The sequence below is a fragment of the Miscanthus floridulus genome, chromosome 8, assembly GCF_019320115.1.
Source record: "Miscanthus floridulus cultivar M001 chromosome 8, ASM1932011v1, whole genome shotgun sequence".
Lineage (NCBI taxonomy): Eukaryota > Viridiplantae > Streptophyta > Magnoliopsida > Poales > Poaceae > Miscanthus > Miscanthus floridulus.
The window spans coordinates 180,538,512-180,552,456 of record NC_089587.1 but is presented as its reverse complement, the minus strand read 5'-3'; positions in this window follow the sequence as shown (position 1 = coordinate 180,552,456).

Here is a 13,945-nt window from a genome sequence, read left to right as displayed (position 1 = left end):
GGATCATCATCCAGGTGATTGAACCACCTAGTGCTCGGACTTCTCCACCGATCAACTAGTTGGACCACTAGGTTCATGGACTTCATCGCTGACCAGTTGATCAGACTGTTTGCCGGTCCTTTCTACTCAACGCTCACTTTGCTGCCGACTAGTTGACCAGACTATTCGTCACTCGTGCTTCATCGCCAGCTATGCCGGTTACTCCTCAGCACTAGGATTCTTCGTGCTCGAGGACTAAGTGGGCACACTTCACCGCACGAATGTCCCCAGCTATGCCGGGGACTCCTCGGTGCTCGAACATTGCCTGCCTATGCTGGGGACTCCTTGGTGTTCAATCATCACCAATGACGCCTAGGACTCCTCACTCCTCGGTGCTTGGTCATCGCCAGTGATGTCGGGGACTCCTCACTCCTCGGTGCTCGGACATCATCGCCTACGCCGGGGACTCCTCGCACCTCAGTGCTCGGTCATCGCCAGCGACGTTGGGGACTCCTCGCTCCTCGGTGCTCGGTCATCGCCAGCGACGGTGGGGACTCCTCGCTCCTCGATGCTCGGTCATCGCCAGTGACACCAGGGACTCCATGCTCCTTGGTGCTCGGTCATCGCTAGCGACGCCGGGGACTCCTCGCTCCTTGGTGCTTGGACATCGCTAGCTTTGCCAGGGACTCCTCGCTCCTCGGTCATCGCCTAGTGACACTAGGGACTCCTCGCTCCTCGATGCTTGGTCATCGCCGCCTACACTAGGGACTCCTTGCTCTTTGCTCCTCAGTGCTCGGACATCACCGCCTACGCTGGGGACTCCTCGCTCCTCGGTGCTCGGTCATCACCAGCGACGCCATGGGGACTCCTCGCTCCTCGGTGCTCGGTCATCGCCAGCGACGTCAGGGACTCCTCGCTCCTCAGTGCTTGGTCATCCCCAGCGACACCGGGGACTCCTTGCTCCTCGGTGCTCGGTCATCGCCGCCTACGCTGGGGACTCCTCACTCCTTGGTGCTCAGACATCAGCCGCCTACGCCAGGGGACTCCTCGCTCCTCGGTGCTCGGTCATCACCTTGCGATGCCATGGGGACTCCTCGCTCCTCAGTGCTCGGTCATTGCCAGCGACTGCCGGAGACTCCTCGCTCCTCGGTGCTCGGTCATTGCTAGCGACACTGGGGACTCCTCGCTCCTCAGGTGCTCGGATGTCACCGCCTATGCCAGGGACTCCTCGGTGCTCAGTCATCACCAGCGACGTCCGAGGACTCCTCGCTCCTCGATGCTCGGACATTTCCGCCTACGCCGGGGACTCCTCGGTGCTTCAGACATCGCCACCTACGCCAAGGACTCCTCGGTGGTTAGTCATCACCATCGACGCTGGGGACTCCTCGCTCCTTGCTCCTCGGTGCTCGGTCATCGTCGCCTATGCCGGGGACTCCTCTCTCCTCGGTGCTCGGACATCGCTGCCTACGCCGTGGACTCCTCGGTGCTCGAACATCGCCGCCTACGCGGGGACTCCTCGGTGCTCGGTCATCGCCCGCAATGTCATGGACTCCTCGTTCCTCGGTGCTCGGTCATCGCCAGCGACGCTGGGGACTCCTTAGTGCTCATACATCGCCAGCGACACTGAGGACTCCTCGCTCCTCGGTGCTCGGTCATCGTCCACCTACACCGGGGACTCCTCGCTCCTCGGTGCTCAGACATCGCCGCCTATGCCGGGGACTCCTCGGTGCTCGAACATCGCTGCCTACATAGGGACTCCCTGGTGCTCGGTCATCGCCCGTGACGCCAAGGGACTCCTCGTTCCTCGGTGCTCGGTCATCGCTAGTGACGCTGGGGACTCCTCGCTCCTCGGTGCTCGTACATCGCCAGCGACGCCGGGGACTCCTCGCTCCTTAGTGCTTCGGACATCGTCAGCGAACGCCGAGGACTCCTCGGTGCTCTGGAATCTTGCTATGTCTCGTCGGTGTGCTATCAAGCTGCTCCATGCTGTTCGGATCCGGGTGCTGATCTTGGGCAGCACGTCTGGGGTCTTGATACGCGCATGTCAGACGATGTCAGCAAGCTTTCAAGACTTCTTTGACCCTACTACAAGATTCATTCTTCATCTTCTAGCAGGCTCGGGAACTAAGTGGGCACACTTCATCCTTGCGGTGAATGTGCTTGTTCTCATCTCGAGGCTACAGCCTAGGGACTGGCTGCCTGCTCAGCTGGTCTTCTACTTTATGACCCTGGCACCACGTGACTACATCACCTACTAGTTAGGCTCGGGGACTAGCTGTGGGGGTATGGCCCCTAAGATCATGGGCCGCACCATCAGAGGTGGCCTAGCCCACAAGATCAAGGCGTGCACGGCGCTGCTCGGCATTGCACCACAAGACATTGTATAGTACCAAATAGAATACTTACCTTGTAACCCTACCTCCTCCAGAGTATATAAGGAGAGGTAGGGGTCCCCTAACGGATAGGCTACATCAAGCTACTTAGTCACCTAGATCAATACAATACACCAAAGACACAGGACGTAGGGTATTACGTCGATCAGACGACCTGAACCTATCTAAATCGCTGTCTCTACGCCTTGTGTCACCATCTGGTTCCTAATCATGCACACCCCCACCGACAAATCTACCATCACGGGATACCCCTTGGTGGACAGCTGAGCATATTCTATCGATAGAGAGTTAGTTTGGAAAGCAAGATTGCCGATTGGGTCCAAAGGATAGCAGGTTTGGCAAATGGTCGCCTAATTAGGAAGATCCTTATTGGATTAAACGGTGTGCACCTGGTAATGCTTATATTTTGGAAATGCTAGAAGGGGAAGAGGAATTTGATAGAGCAATCAATGAAAAATTCCTAAAGAAGTATTATACTAGCGTTTAGGATTAATACTTGATAGCCTATTTATTTAATCATCGGCTCTAATAGCCGGTACCAGGAGGGTATTGCCTTTAGTTCAAAAATCAACCCTAAAGGGAAAAGTCGATATGATATGTATCGCATATAGATCAAAAATACACATAAAGACAATCAGACTTATATTTTAGCAGATTCGGAAACACATTCATGAAGAGAAGCAGAAATTATATTCATTGATAGCTTGTTCCTAGTACAAACTAATCAAGAACTTTTTTGATTACATCCTAGGTGGATGTGATGTCCATGATGGCTACAGCTACATCGTCGAAGTCTTCGATCAAATCCTCATGCATGTCAGAGTCGTTGGCCATCAGGAAGCCTAGCTCCATGGTGCAGAGCTCATGCTCGGTCTAGACCTACAACGTGGATAGGGCCACTGCTATGCCATGGTGGACACCATGGTGGGCGATCTCCTGGATGCGTCCCAGGATGTCATGCAAGTGGTTGATGAGTAAGGGGCCATGGTTCTCCAACTGCACCGTCAGAGTAGGCAATCATAGAAACAAAGAAACTATGCAGACAAAGGTAGAGAAAATAAGAACAGAGGTTTTCTTGGAATCCATCTTACCCGCCACCATGGCGTCTGATTCAGCCAACCGCACCCGGGTGGCGTTGGTTTCTTCCTCGGTGGCGAGGAGGGCTGCTTGAGAGGCCTCGAGGCAGATCTCAAGATGACCATTCTCCCGAGTTGCCTTGGAGTAATAGTCCTTGGCCACCTTTCATTCTTGGAGGAAGCGCTGGGAGTCATCACTGGTGTAGGAGTTGGAGGAGTCCGACAACGAATCTAGTGCAGGGGCAGCAGCAAACTCCGCATTGGAGGGCTCGTTGGCCCTTGGAGGAGGAGGAGGAAGCCTATTGTTTAAGACAAACACATTAGAAGGTGATCTATTGATAGGAGCAGGAGTCATTTGGTCCTACCTCATGCGGTAGAGCCACTGGGCTCATCGGCATCTCCCCCTACGGGAGATCTTCCGCTATCGCTTGCCATGGTTATCTTCGCCGGCCATGGGTGCTGGTTTAGATCTTGAGGGGAGGAGAAGAGGAAACTGCTATAGGGTATGTGAAGGTGGAAGGATGTAGGAGAATGATAGTAGTTGCAAATGTAGATGTGTTTGAGGCCAAAGCCCTTTGCTGGTATTTATAGCCACGAAGGCAAGACGGTAGATATCTTAGGACATGTGAAAGTAACCCCAATTAATGTAAGGGGGAGTGTTGTTTCGCTAATACCGAGAGGAACATGGCATTGATGACTAAGAAGGAATTTGAAGGGTTTTGTGATGAAAGCCATTTTTATATTCAGTTAAGTCAGAGTAAAGTTAGAAATCAGAAATTGGCTAATTCAAATCGGCTGTTCTAGCCGAACCAAAAATACAATTATCATCAAGTTTATGCGCTATAGATACTGGAGTGTAAATTACAAGTTAAGAACATCATGGATTGCTCGTAGTGCTTTCAGCTGAATAGCATCAACTTCTGCAATCTATTGTTTATCTTCTTCGACTGATCCGGGAATGCTCTCAAGGCTGCTGTGAATAGCTTTGTCTTCTTTGACCTTGATCAGCATTTCTTGCTTCTTCTATTTGATAGCATTGGGGATCTAAGTCAAGTTGAACTCATGATGTTCGATGGTGGCCTTCACACTTTTCAGTTCTTTTTCAAGTTCAGCACTGCCTAATTCTCAGCTGATTTAGTTCTGGTTTAATTTTGGAAGAAGAATTCTTTAGATTGTCGATCAGTTGTACCAATTCTTTGGCTTCCTACTTGTTAAAGTTCTTCTTAGCCATCAAATCTTCATGGTTCATCAGGTTTCTTTGAGCCTTTTTCACCTTGGGAGCTTAATCTTCGATGTTGGACAAAGGTGTCAAGGCTTTAGCAAGATTTGGGGGCAGATCCTTCTTATTGGTTAAGAAGATTCTTCTCATTGGATCTACATCTTGGACCAAATCAACTATGTTCCTCTCGAGCATTGGCAGCATGTCTTTTAGCCAATTTTTGGTCTCGTTTGATAAGATTTCTTGAGAAGAGATGGCTGATGAGCTAATCTTACTTTCATCTATGTATTCTTCAAAGTTGAAGGAGTAGCTCAAATCTAGAGAATTAAGTGTCTACATGTGAACAAAAAGAGTTTTATTAGGAATGGTAGATAAGTTGACAATGAGATGAATGGTGAGGAGGACATGATACCTTTTCTAGAAGAAGCTCTGGCTGAGGAGAAGGAACAACCGATGATGTGCCAACATCTTTTTCAACATTTGGTTGAATCAGCTCTGGACTTTCGATGCTAGTGTTTGCAAGCATTAAGAAGCTTTTTAGTTTATATTTGTTATAGAAGGACAAGAATAAGCATATAAATTTCTTACTGATCGACTATTTGCTAAGTTGGAGAATCAACGGTTTGGGTATCAACATCAACAAAGTCATCTACAACTGTTGGATTGTTAGACCTTTGCTCTTGTGCAGATGTTTTGTCAGGTGGTATCTGATAAAGGAGGTTGATCAGAGAAGAGTAAGGATTACATAAGATTAAAAGGCTTGAAGAGATACCTTGGTAGTATCAGGAGGTGAAATAGAGAGGTTCTCATCTTCTGCTATTTTGGGTCTATCAGAAGCATCGATTATTTTAGTTGTAATTGGCTCCTTAGGAGGATTAGCCGATGGGAGGTTGGTAGGTGCCGATTCAAATGCTTGGGACAACAATTTGGCACCCAAGGTAGATTGAGATGCAATAGTCGATGGCTATAAGAAAAGAATTGAATTAGAAGTTGGATATCATCTTAAGAGAAGATAAGTTAAGTTACCTGAGCAATTGATGATTTTGTTCTATGAAGTCTCTTCCTAGTGGTGGTTTTCTTAGTTACACCTCGGGTTGTCTTGCGTTTTGAAGACTGATATGTGAGTCTCGTTGGGGCAACTGGGGTTTTCATCAATTTTTTAGAGTAGGTGCAGTTGATCCCATTCTTGAGGCTGGACATGGTGGATAATATTCTATGGGATGCCCTTTCATGTCCACGCCTGGCGGATCAAACTCGGTATCCTACAAAAGAATTTGCTAGATGAATTGATAGGAGAATTTGCTGGATAATCCTTCTGAAAGGAAAAAATAGTAAATTACCTCACTATCAGAAGCAAATTCTGCATCTAGGGCTAAACAGTTGGGATAAATTGGATTGCAAAAGAAGTGAGTGTCATTCTTGTCACCAGGAATTAAACAAATTTTAGGAGAAGGTATCTCTTGTCCATTCATGCAGGCAAAAAGAAGGAAGGTCTGATCCTAGTTGAAAACTCTGGAAGCTTCCATCATCTCACTGATACCTTCTTTTGGTTTTCAAAATGTTCCTAAAGAATAGTCGAGGAGGGTAGTTGACCAAGGCCGAATTGATGGGCCACAAAAGAAGGATAATAGAATTCATAAGTTGGAAGGTTATCTGGGAGAAAAGAACCAGTAGCCATTTTACCACGGCCATGGCAAAATTCAGGCTGGCAGTGCATAGGGTTTGATAATACAACTAAAAATTGCAGCAGCTGTTTCATTTGAGCAACCTGTTTTCAAACCAAAAATTTGATTGGCAGAACTAGTTCATTGTCTTCATCTTCATCATAAGGCAGCCAAGTCAAGATGTTTGCATCAAACCCTTTGAAAATTTTCTTGAAAAGGTGGCCTACATCAACACCAATTGTTATGGCTAAAGCAGCTTCACCATAATTGATACACTGGTCGAGTTCTTCTTTCTTTTCCTTTGTAATCTTCAGCAAAGTTAGAAGAAGGGAAGCTCAAATTTCTAAAATCAGGTCTGACAATCTTATGTATGTACAGATTTAGCCACAATTGTATTAACCACCAAGGGCTACTGATGGTATGCACTGGTTCATCTTTCAGCAATTGAATAGATACTTGGTGCATCAGGTGATAAGTAGACCCCAACAGATATTTTTTGAGGGGGATTTTGTTGCTGGCTACTAGACGCTCTGCCATGTATTTATGATTATAAGTTGGCCCATAAGATGACCCATAGAAGATACAATTTTCCAGCCACATGTTCAGAAAAGCTACATGCTCTCTTTCATCAACAATCGATCCATCTCCAATATGGTTTAGAATATAGCTTGCCCATCCTGTGCAATCTGATATTTTGGCTAATTTCTTGGATCTAGCACTTCAGAAATCATAGGGTTGCATTGATCCTATTATTCTAAGGCCAGTCAACATGTAAATATTAGCCAAAGTGATGGTCATTGGACCGTGATAAAAAAACAAAAGCATTCAAAGTGTTGGACCAAAAGTAAGATGCAGAAATCAGAAGTGAGTCATTCCTCTCCATTCCAGACAGTGAGAGTGTCAGACATTGATTCAAGTCATAAATTTCCCAATCTCTAGCCTTTTTCTCTGATGCCCTATAGAACCAATCCCTCCATCCCTTAGGTATTTTGGGCTAATTTCTAAAGGGAGTCTTGGTGTTACAAGAAGACAAATCTACTACAGATTATTTGAAGGGGATTCAGTTGGTTTCTTGATTGATGAAATTGGATGGATCAGGGTCACCCATGGGTCCAAGATAATAGGCATTAGGAACAATAGCTGATGGAATCAAAATTTCGTTCCTCATTTCCTAGAAACCAATTGGGATGAGTTTAAGAAAAAAAGGAAAATACAGAATAACGGTTAACACTTGAAAGGTAGAAGTTTGAAGACATACCTCGAGAACGTGATCGCTGGTTGCCATTGTAGCCAAAATGGATATGAATCTGAGGAAGACTACTTGAACGGCAGCTTGGTAGAGCAGAGGATTTGCTAGGTTTAAGGTTTTTTGGCGGTGGCTGCTTTGGCTGTTGAAGTTTGTTCGAGAAAGAAGGGGAAAATAAGCAGGCCAAGCGAATTGGAGATGATACTATTGGGGTATTATATATAATTTGGCCCGAAAAGTCAGGAGCCATGCGTTTATTTTGGAATGAGCGGTTGCAAAATGGGAAACAGAATAGGAATTTTGGAATTAACTTATTTTTATCCCAAAATTGGGGGCATGTGTTTACACCAAAATTTGGGAAGAAGAACATGGGAACTCGAAGCTTCCAAGATTGTGTCATCAAGGAATCGATTAGATAAGAATCGATATCAGCTGATTTAGATGTAATGTCAGAATCGGCTATTTTATGGATGACGTCAGTAGACGACGTCAATGGGCTATATTTGAGTGGCGCCAGGGAGACGTGTCGGACTTTATGAATAAGGAAAATTGGGGTCTAAGTTATTATTAAGTTAGGAAGTTTTCTTTTATTCCAAGAATTGTAATGAGTCATATTTGAATAGAATTCATATTTAGGTTCTGGGTATAAATATTAGACCCTGCTTATTGTAAAAAGGGACGAACATACAATCAATACAATCTTTCTGGCTTTTGCCATCACATTAGGAGTAGGAGTACTGTAGATCTCGGTAAGTTCTTTAGCAAACAGGGCTGTATCGATTGATCGATCTCCAGCTACACCACCTGATTGATCTTTTATGAGCCATAATATAAGTTAGTTATCGATCTGTATCATAGTTTGTAAGGCTGCATCGGTTGATTGATCTCTTACGAATCATAATATAGATCAAAGTTATCGATTTTGTGTTAGACAATTTGTTGTTTAACACAATATCACTAGTTATCGAATCTGCTGAGATTAGTAAGATTTTCCTCGCTACTTTTGGTTGATTCACCAGTTATCTATCTTGTTATAATTAATGTTTATTAATTATAACAAATCACCTGATTGAGATAGAGATAGATCGGCTTCATATCATCTTAATTGGTCGTCTTCTAGTCTGGTCATGCTTTTAAATTTTATGATTGATGGCTTAATTCCACTAGATCGGCTGTTATATTTCTATTCCGAGAGAATTCCTTATTTGACACTGGGAAAAATGAGTCGTTCCTTTCTTGGCCCTGAAATTTTCTTCATTGCTTATTGACACTCACTTCCAATTTCATCCCTAATATGACACTACCGTCTGTTCCGTTAGCTTCTTCCGTTAGAGACCCTGGGACACGCTGTCAGATATTTTGATTGGGTCAAAATTAGTCTCCGTCGACTCTCTCCGTGCGTGCGTCTCCCGTCCTCTCTCCCGTGCGTCTGTCCCAGGCTCGATCCAGCGCGGGCGGCGAGATTCCTGGCGGTGGCCGGCCGTTGGCAGCGAGATGGAAGGAGATCCTAGCGGGGGAGGATGTGGATCCGGCCGGCGGCTCCTCGGGCGGGGCTTGGCGGCGTCGGCGAGCTCCCCCGGGCGGCGCGCGCCGGCGGCGGCGGCGAGCCCCCCCCGGTGGGTTGCACAGGCAGCACCGACCACGAGCTCCCTTGGCCTAGATGCAGATGCGGCGGCGAGTCCCCCTGGTGGTACTGTCTTTTGCACTAAATTCTTCTTCTTCCAAATCTGATGGATTTCCCAAGGGACGTCTTTTCCAAATCTGAAACTCAATAGGATAAAAATGAGGGCATATTAGCCTGTTAGGCAAGGCAGCATGTTGGTACTAGAATGCTTTTTTTTTTGCCAATTACAAATAATAAGTTTTTACACAAATCACAAAAGAAGCATGGTTCTAATCACTTACTATTTTCAGAATCTGTCTGAAAACCAGTAGCGTTGAGCTCTCCTAAAAGCTGTATAAGTGTACTTGTTTTAGCAAATCAGCATCGCACCATGATGCTTGGCAGAAGGATATGAAATGTTAGTGTTTCTCATGCTTGGCTCTATGGACCATACCTATGATAGAGTCGGAACAGCTGCAGGATCAAAATCATCACAGTTACTGGGATCAATTGGAACACAAACACGACCTAGAAAAATAAACAATAGTCAATTGTCAGCAATAGGGTGCATTGTGTGACAAACATTATTCCTGCAGTTGTTAGAATAAACTAAAAGAAAAATGGCGAAGGTATTTAAGTGAATGCATCTGTTCTGGAATCTAGAGGTTTCAAAAGGACATGCATGCGTATACAAAGCCTCTCTCTTGAGCATACGAGCATGCCACCCTATTATCACATTACAAACTAATACAGGAATTGAATGCATTATGACTTTTACCTGTCTTTGGATGTATACAAAAGGGAGCTTTTAGTAAATGATTCATGTGCTTTGACACTTGGCATGGGTATAAAGTTGATTAGGAGCGAGAGCAACCTTGAACATTAGTACATTATTACCAGTGCAAACACACACAACTGATGAATTTTCTTTTACCCTCCATGTCAAGTCTAGGATATGTGTATGAGAAGACAATCTCTTCCACACATCTACGAAGCCCCTGAGCCTAAAACAGAGAACAATTAGAGCTATTATGTAACATAATCAGATGAATTAGCAGATATGATCGTAACTGAGAACTTAGAATATTATACACGATCTGGTGTAACCAAAAGAAATAAACATTGATCGATAAACAGACAAATGTCTGAACAAAAGTAAATAGGAACTTGAAGCTTCATTGACTTATATTCAAAATCCAGGCAGCATGCTCGGGCGGGATTCAGGGGGCCATGGAGGGTCTGATAATGCTGGCACAAAGCCAGACTGGCTCCTTGAAGGGTGAGTGCTAGCCTTTGATTCATCTAAGCAGTGCAAAAGTGATGTGCAAGTAGCAGTGTTGATTCCTTAGATTGTTTTTTTCATTTGCAGGATGGATCCAAATTCAACATATTTGCTAGAAATTAGACTATTTGGCAACATATTGCTATTTTGTTGCTACCGTTACTTTGTTGTCTCTTGTTCAAATCTAGTTCTGTTGTACACAGGTCAATATCAGATTCAAATGAACCTGCGCCTACTGATGCTCCAGTCAAGGCAAAAGAGCAAAAAGAAAAAGGAGCCTACTAAAAAGAAAACCACCATTCCTAAGCTGCCACTTGATAGCCCTGCAATGAGCACAAGAAGCAAAAATGGTGGATCCTGCTAGCCCTGCAATAAGCACAAGAAGCAAAAAAAGAAGGCTCAAGCCTGTGATCCTCATGTATCTGTGAATTTGGACTCCGCTTTGTGTGTGAACTTGCATGTATCCGTGAACCTTTGTGTGTGAACTTGCATGTGAATTTGGACTCATGTAAACTTGCATGTATATGTGAACCGTTTTGTGTTTGAAGTTAATGTGGCGCTGGTCTGTCAACTTGCTATATCATGTGTCATCATCATGCTATGTAAATGTTGAAAAAATAGTTGTTAGAAATCATAAAGCATGCAGCATGCGCATGCCGATTGCTGGTCCTGAGACCGATCGAGTTTATGTTACTATGCACTGTCTGTCACTCTGTCGTTAGTGAGAAGCAACACGCATGTTGCTGCAACTGCAAGCAGGCATGGAATTAAAAAGGGAAAAGGCCCGGTCGACCCCAAAAGCTACTTTCCCCACAGGCCAAGGTCACAGGACACGATCTACCATCCTATCGGTCGACTGGTTAGCTCAGCAAAAACATGTTGACAAAAAAAAGAGAGCAGCCAGCGGCCAGATACGCTGCATGCATGCGTCCGCGCCTCTGCATGCGCCCAGTGCCCGCTACATGCATGCGCCAGCACCCAGGGGCAAAAAGGTCTTTTTAACAGCCACTTAACACCGTTAGCTGATGGATTTGACTGCGGTATCATATTAAGGATGAAAGTTCAAGTGAGTGTCAGATAAGGAACGAAGAAAATTTCAGGGCCAAAGAAAGGAACGACTCATTTTCCCAGTGTCAAATAAGGAATTCTCTCTTCTATTCCAATCAAACATAGTATACATTCAAAGACATGTTTCAATCTTGAATAAACTTACTAGTTAATGAGATCTAATCTAATGATACTACCATAGCTACATCGATCCGGTCGAACCTCACTAGTAAGACTTTAGATTAGAAATTATCGATTAGTGGTCTTGTTCATGATCAAGATATGTACTTTGTTTGTATGCTATGGCTGCATCGACTAATTTAGTCGATTTGCCTATACTCTCAGGCATATAGCATGTTTTCATGAATCTGTCGACATGTAGATGGTTTTATAGATTCTTTGGCTTTATGTCTATCATCATTATCATAGTTGTATCGATCCGATCGAGCCTCACTATTGATAATAATAGATTAGATTCAAAATGTTTGTAGATTCATTTATATTAGACAGTCGATTTGTTCGCATGTTATACTCTTTTCATCAAACATATCAGCTCAACACTTTATATCAATCATGTTCCATTTAGCCGATGATGTTTTCTTGTATCGTTTCTTATGGATGCGCCGGATATCGACTATTTAGTCGATAGCCTCATTAAATCGACTATTTAACCATATATTTGGAACTGTTTGGTGTAACACCGACATGTTCCACCTTAAATTACTGATAAAATTTTCTCTCCTTGTCAATTATAGGTCAAATTAACTAGCACGTCATTGGGTATTCTAGAATCGGCTAGTTCTGTGTTGAAGCCAAGCAGATCTCTAGTCTCATTCGACTCAAATCTTCTGGCTTGTTGTGTGTTGATCACATCGCCATATTTTTGTGTCAGCAGGATCGACCAAGACTCAAACGTGGGCTGGGATGCCTGCAGCACTCATGTGCCCGGGTACTAGCTGCTAGTGGGCCATCCCTTTCCACCCCTCACTCTAAGGGCACCCCAGAGCGGCTGTGAACCCATCGGAGGGCCAGCCTTTGAACTCTTGAGCCTGAATGGGACATAGGAGCGTTTTTAGCTCCCTATCCCTCCTTACCTATGATGGTTCTCATGTCTGTCTACACCGACACCGAGCTGGATGATCGAGAAGGAGGTGGCCCCTCTGGCACAGGACTTACCTACCAAGATAGAGGATGAGATCATCCCCCCAAGAAATTAGTTAGGTAGATAAGCCAGACGATGAACTTGTAATAAGTGGATAAGCTCTTAAATTTTGTTATGGCCAAACAGATTTTTAGCTATTCTCCCCTTTTTGTATAGAAAGGTTAATGCATTCCAACCCTTTCTATTGTTAAGGGTGTAAAGCTCGATGTGTGGGCAAAACACTCTAATCATGCTGGTGAGCAAAAACGCCGTAGCCGCTGGGGCATAGGTTTCTTGCAGTCCGACCAGTTTTACTCAGTTCATTTCTGCAACCCTTACTTCTAGATCTTAACATGAGAAAGGGTTGAGCATAGAGAATATCTATCGGATAGATACTCTTTAATGTGTTCCGACTATTTCCATAGTTAAGGCTAAAAAGCTTGGGGTGTGGGCAAAAAAACTCTTATCACGTTGGTGAGCAAAAACACCATAGCTGCTGGGGCATAGGTTTCTTGCGGTTCAACTAGTTTTACTCAGCATTTGTTTCGCAACCCTTGCTTCTAGATCTTAATGTGAGAAAGGGTTAGGTATAGAGAATGTCTACCAGATAGATATGCTCTTATTAGCCCCTGAGTGAGGCCCGACCCTTACCATTGCTGGAGTCGGGTGTCACTAAAGATCGAGGAGTCGATAGCAAAACCGATAAGAGAAAATGTGCATAGATTAAGGGTAAAAGCGACGTAGTTGTTCGATGTTCTAGGCGTTGACGATGACTTCGCCGTCGATGGTCTTGAGCCTATAGGTGCTGTGGGGGATATGACCCCTGGTATCCACAAGACAAGACATGGGCCACACTATCAGAGGTGGCCCAGCCCACAAGATCAAAGCGTGCACGGCACTGGTCGACATGCACCGCAAGATATTGAATAGTACCAAATAGAATATTTTCCTTGTAACCCTACCCCTCCAGAGTATGTAAGGAGAGGCAGGGGTCCCCTAGTGGACATCTATCTACATACATCTCATATTCAATACAATACAACAAAGACACATGACGTAGGGTATTACGTTGATCAGACAGCCCGAACCTGTCTAAATCGTTGTCTTTGCACCTTGTGTCAACATTCGGTTCCTAATCACACGCACCTCCACCGACAAACTACCATCGCGGGATACCCCTTGGTGGACTATCGAGCATCTTTTATCGACAGTTGGCGCCCACTGTGGGGCTATGCGTGCTGATCCATGGTGAACCAGATGGATCTCAAGATCAACGCCATCCGTGGCAAACTCAG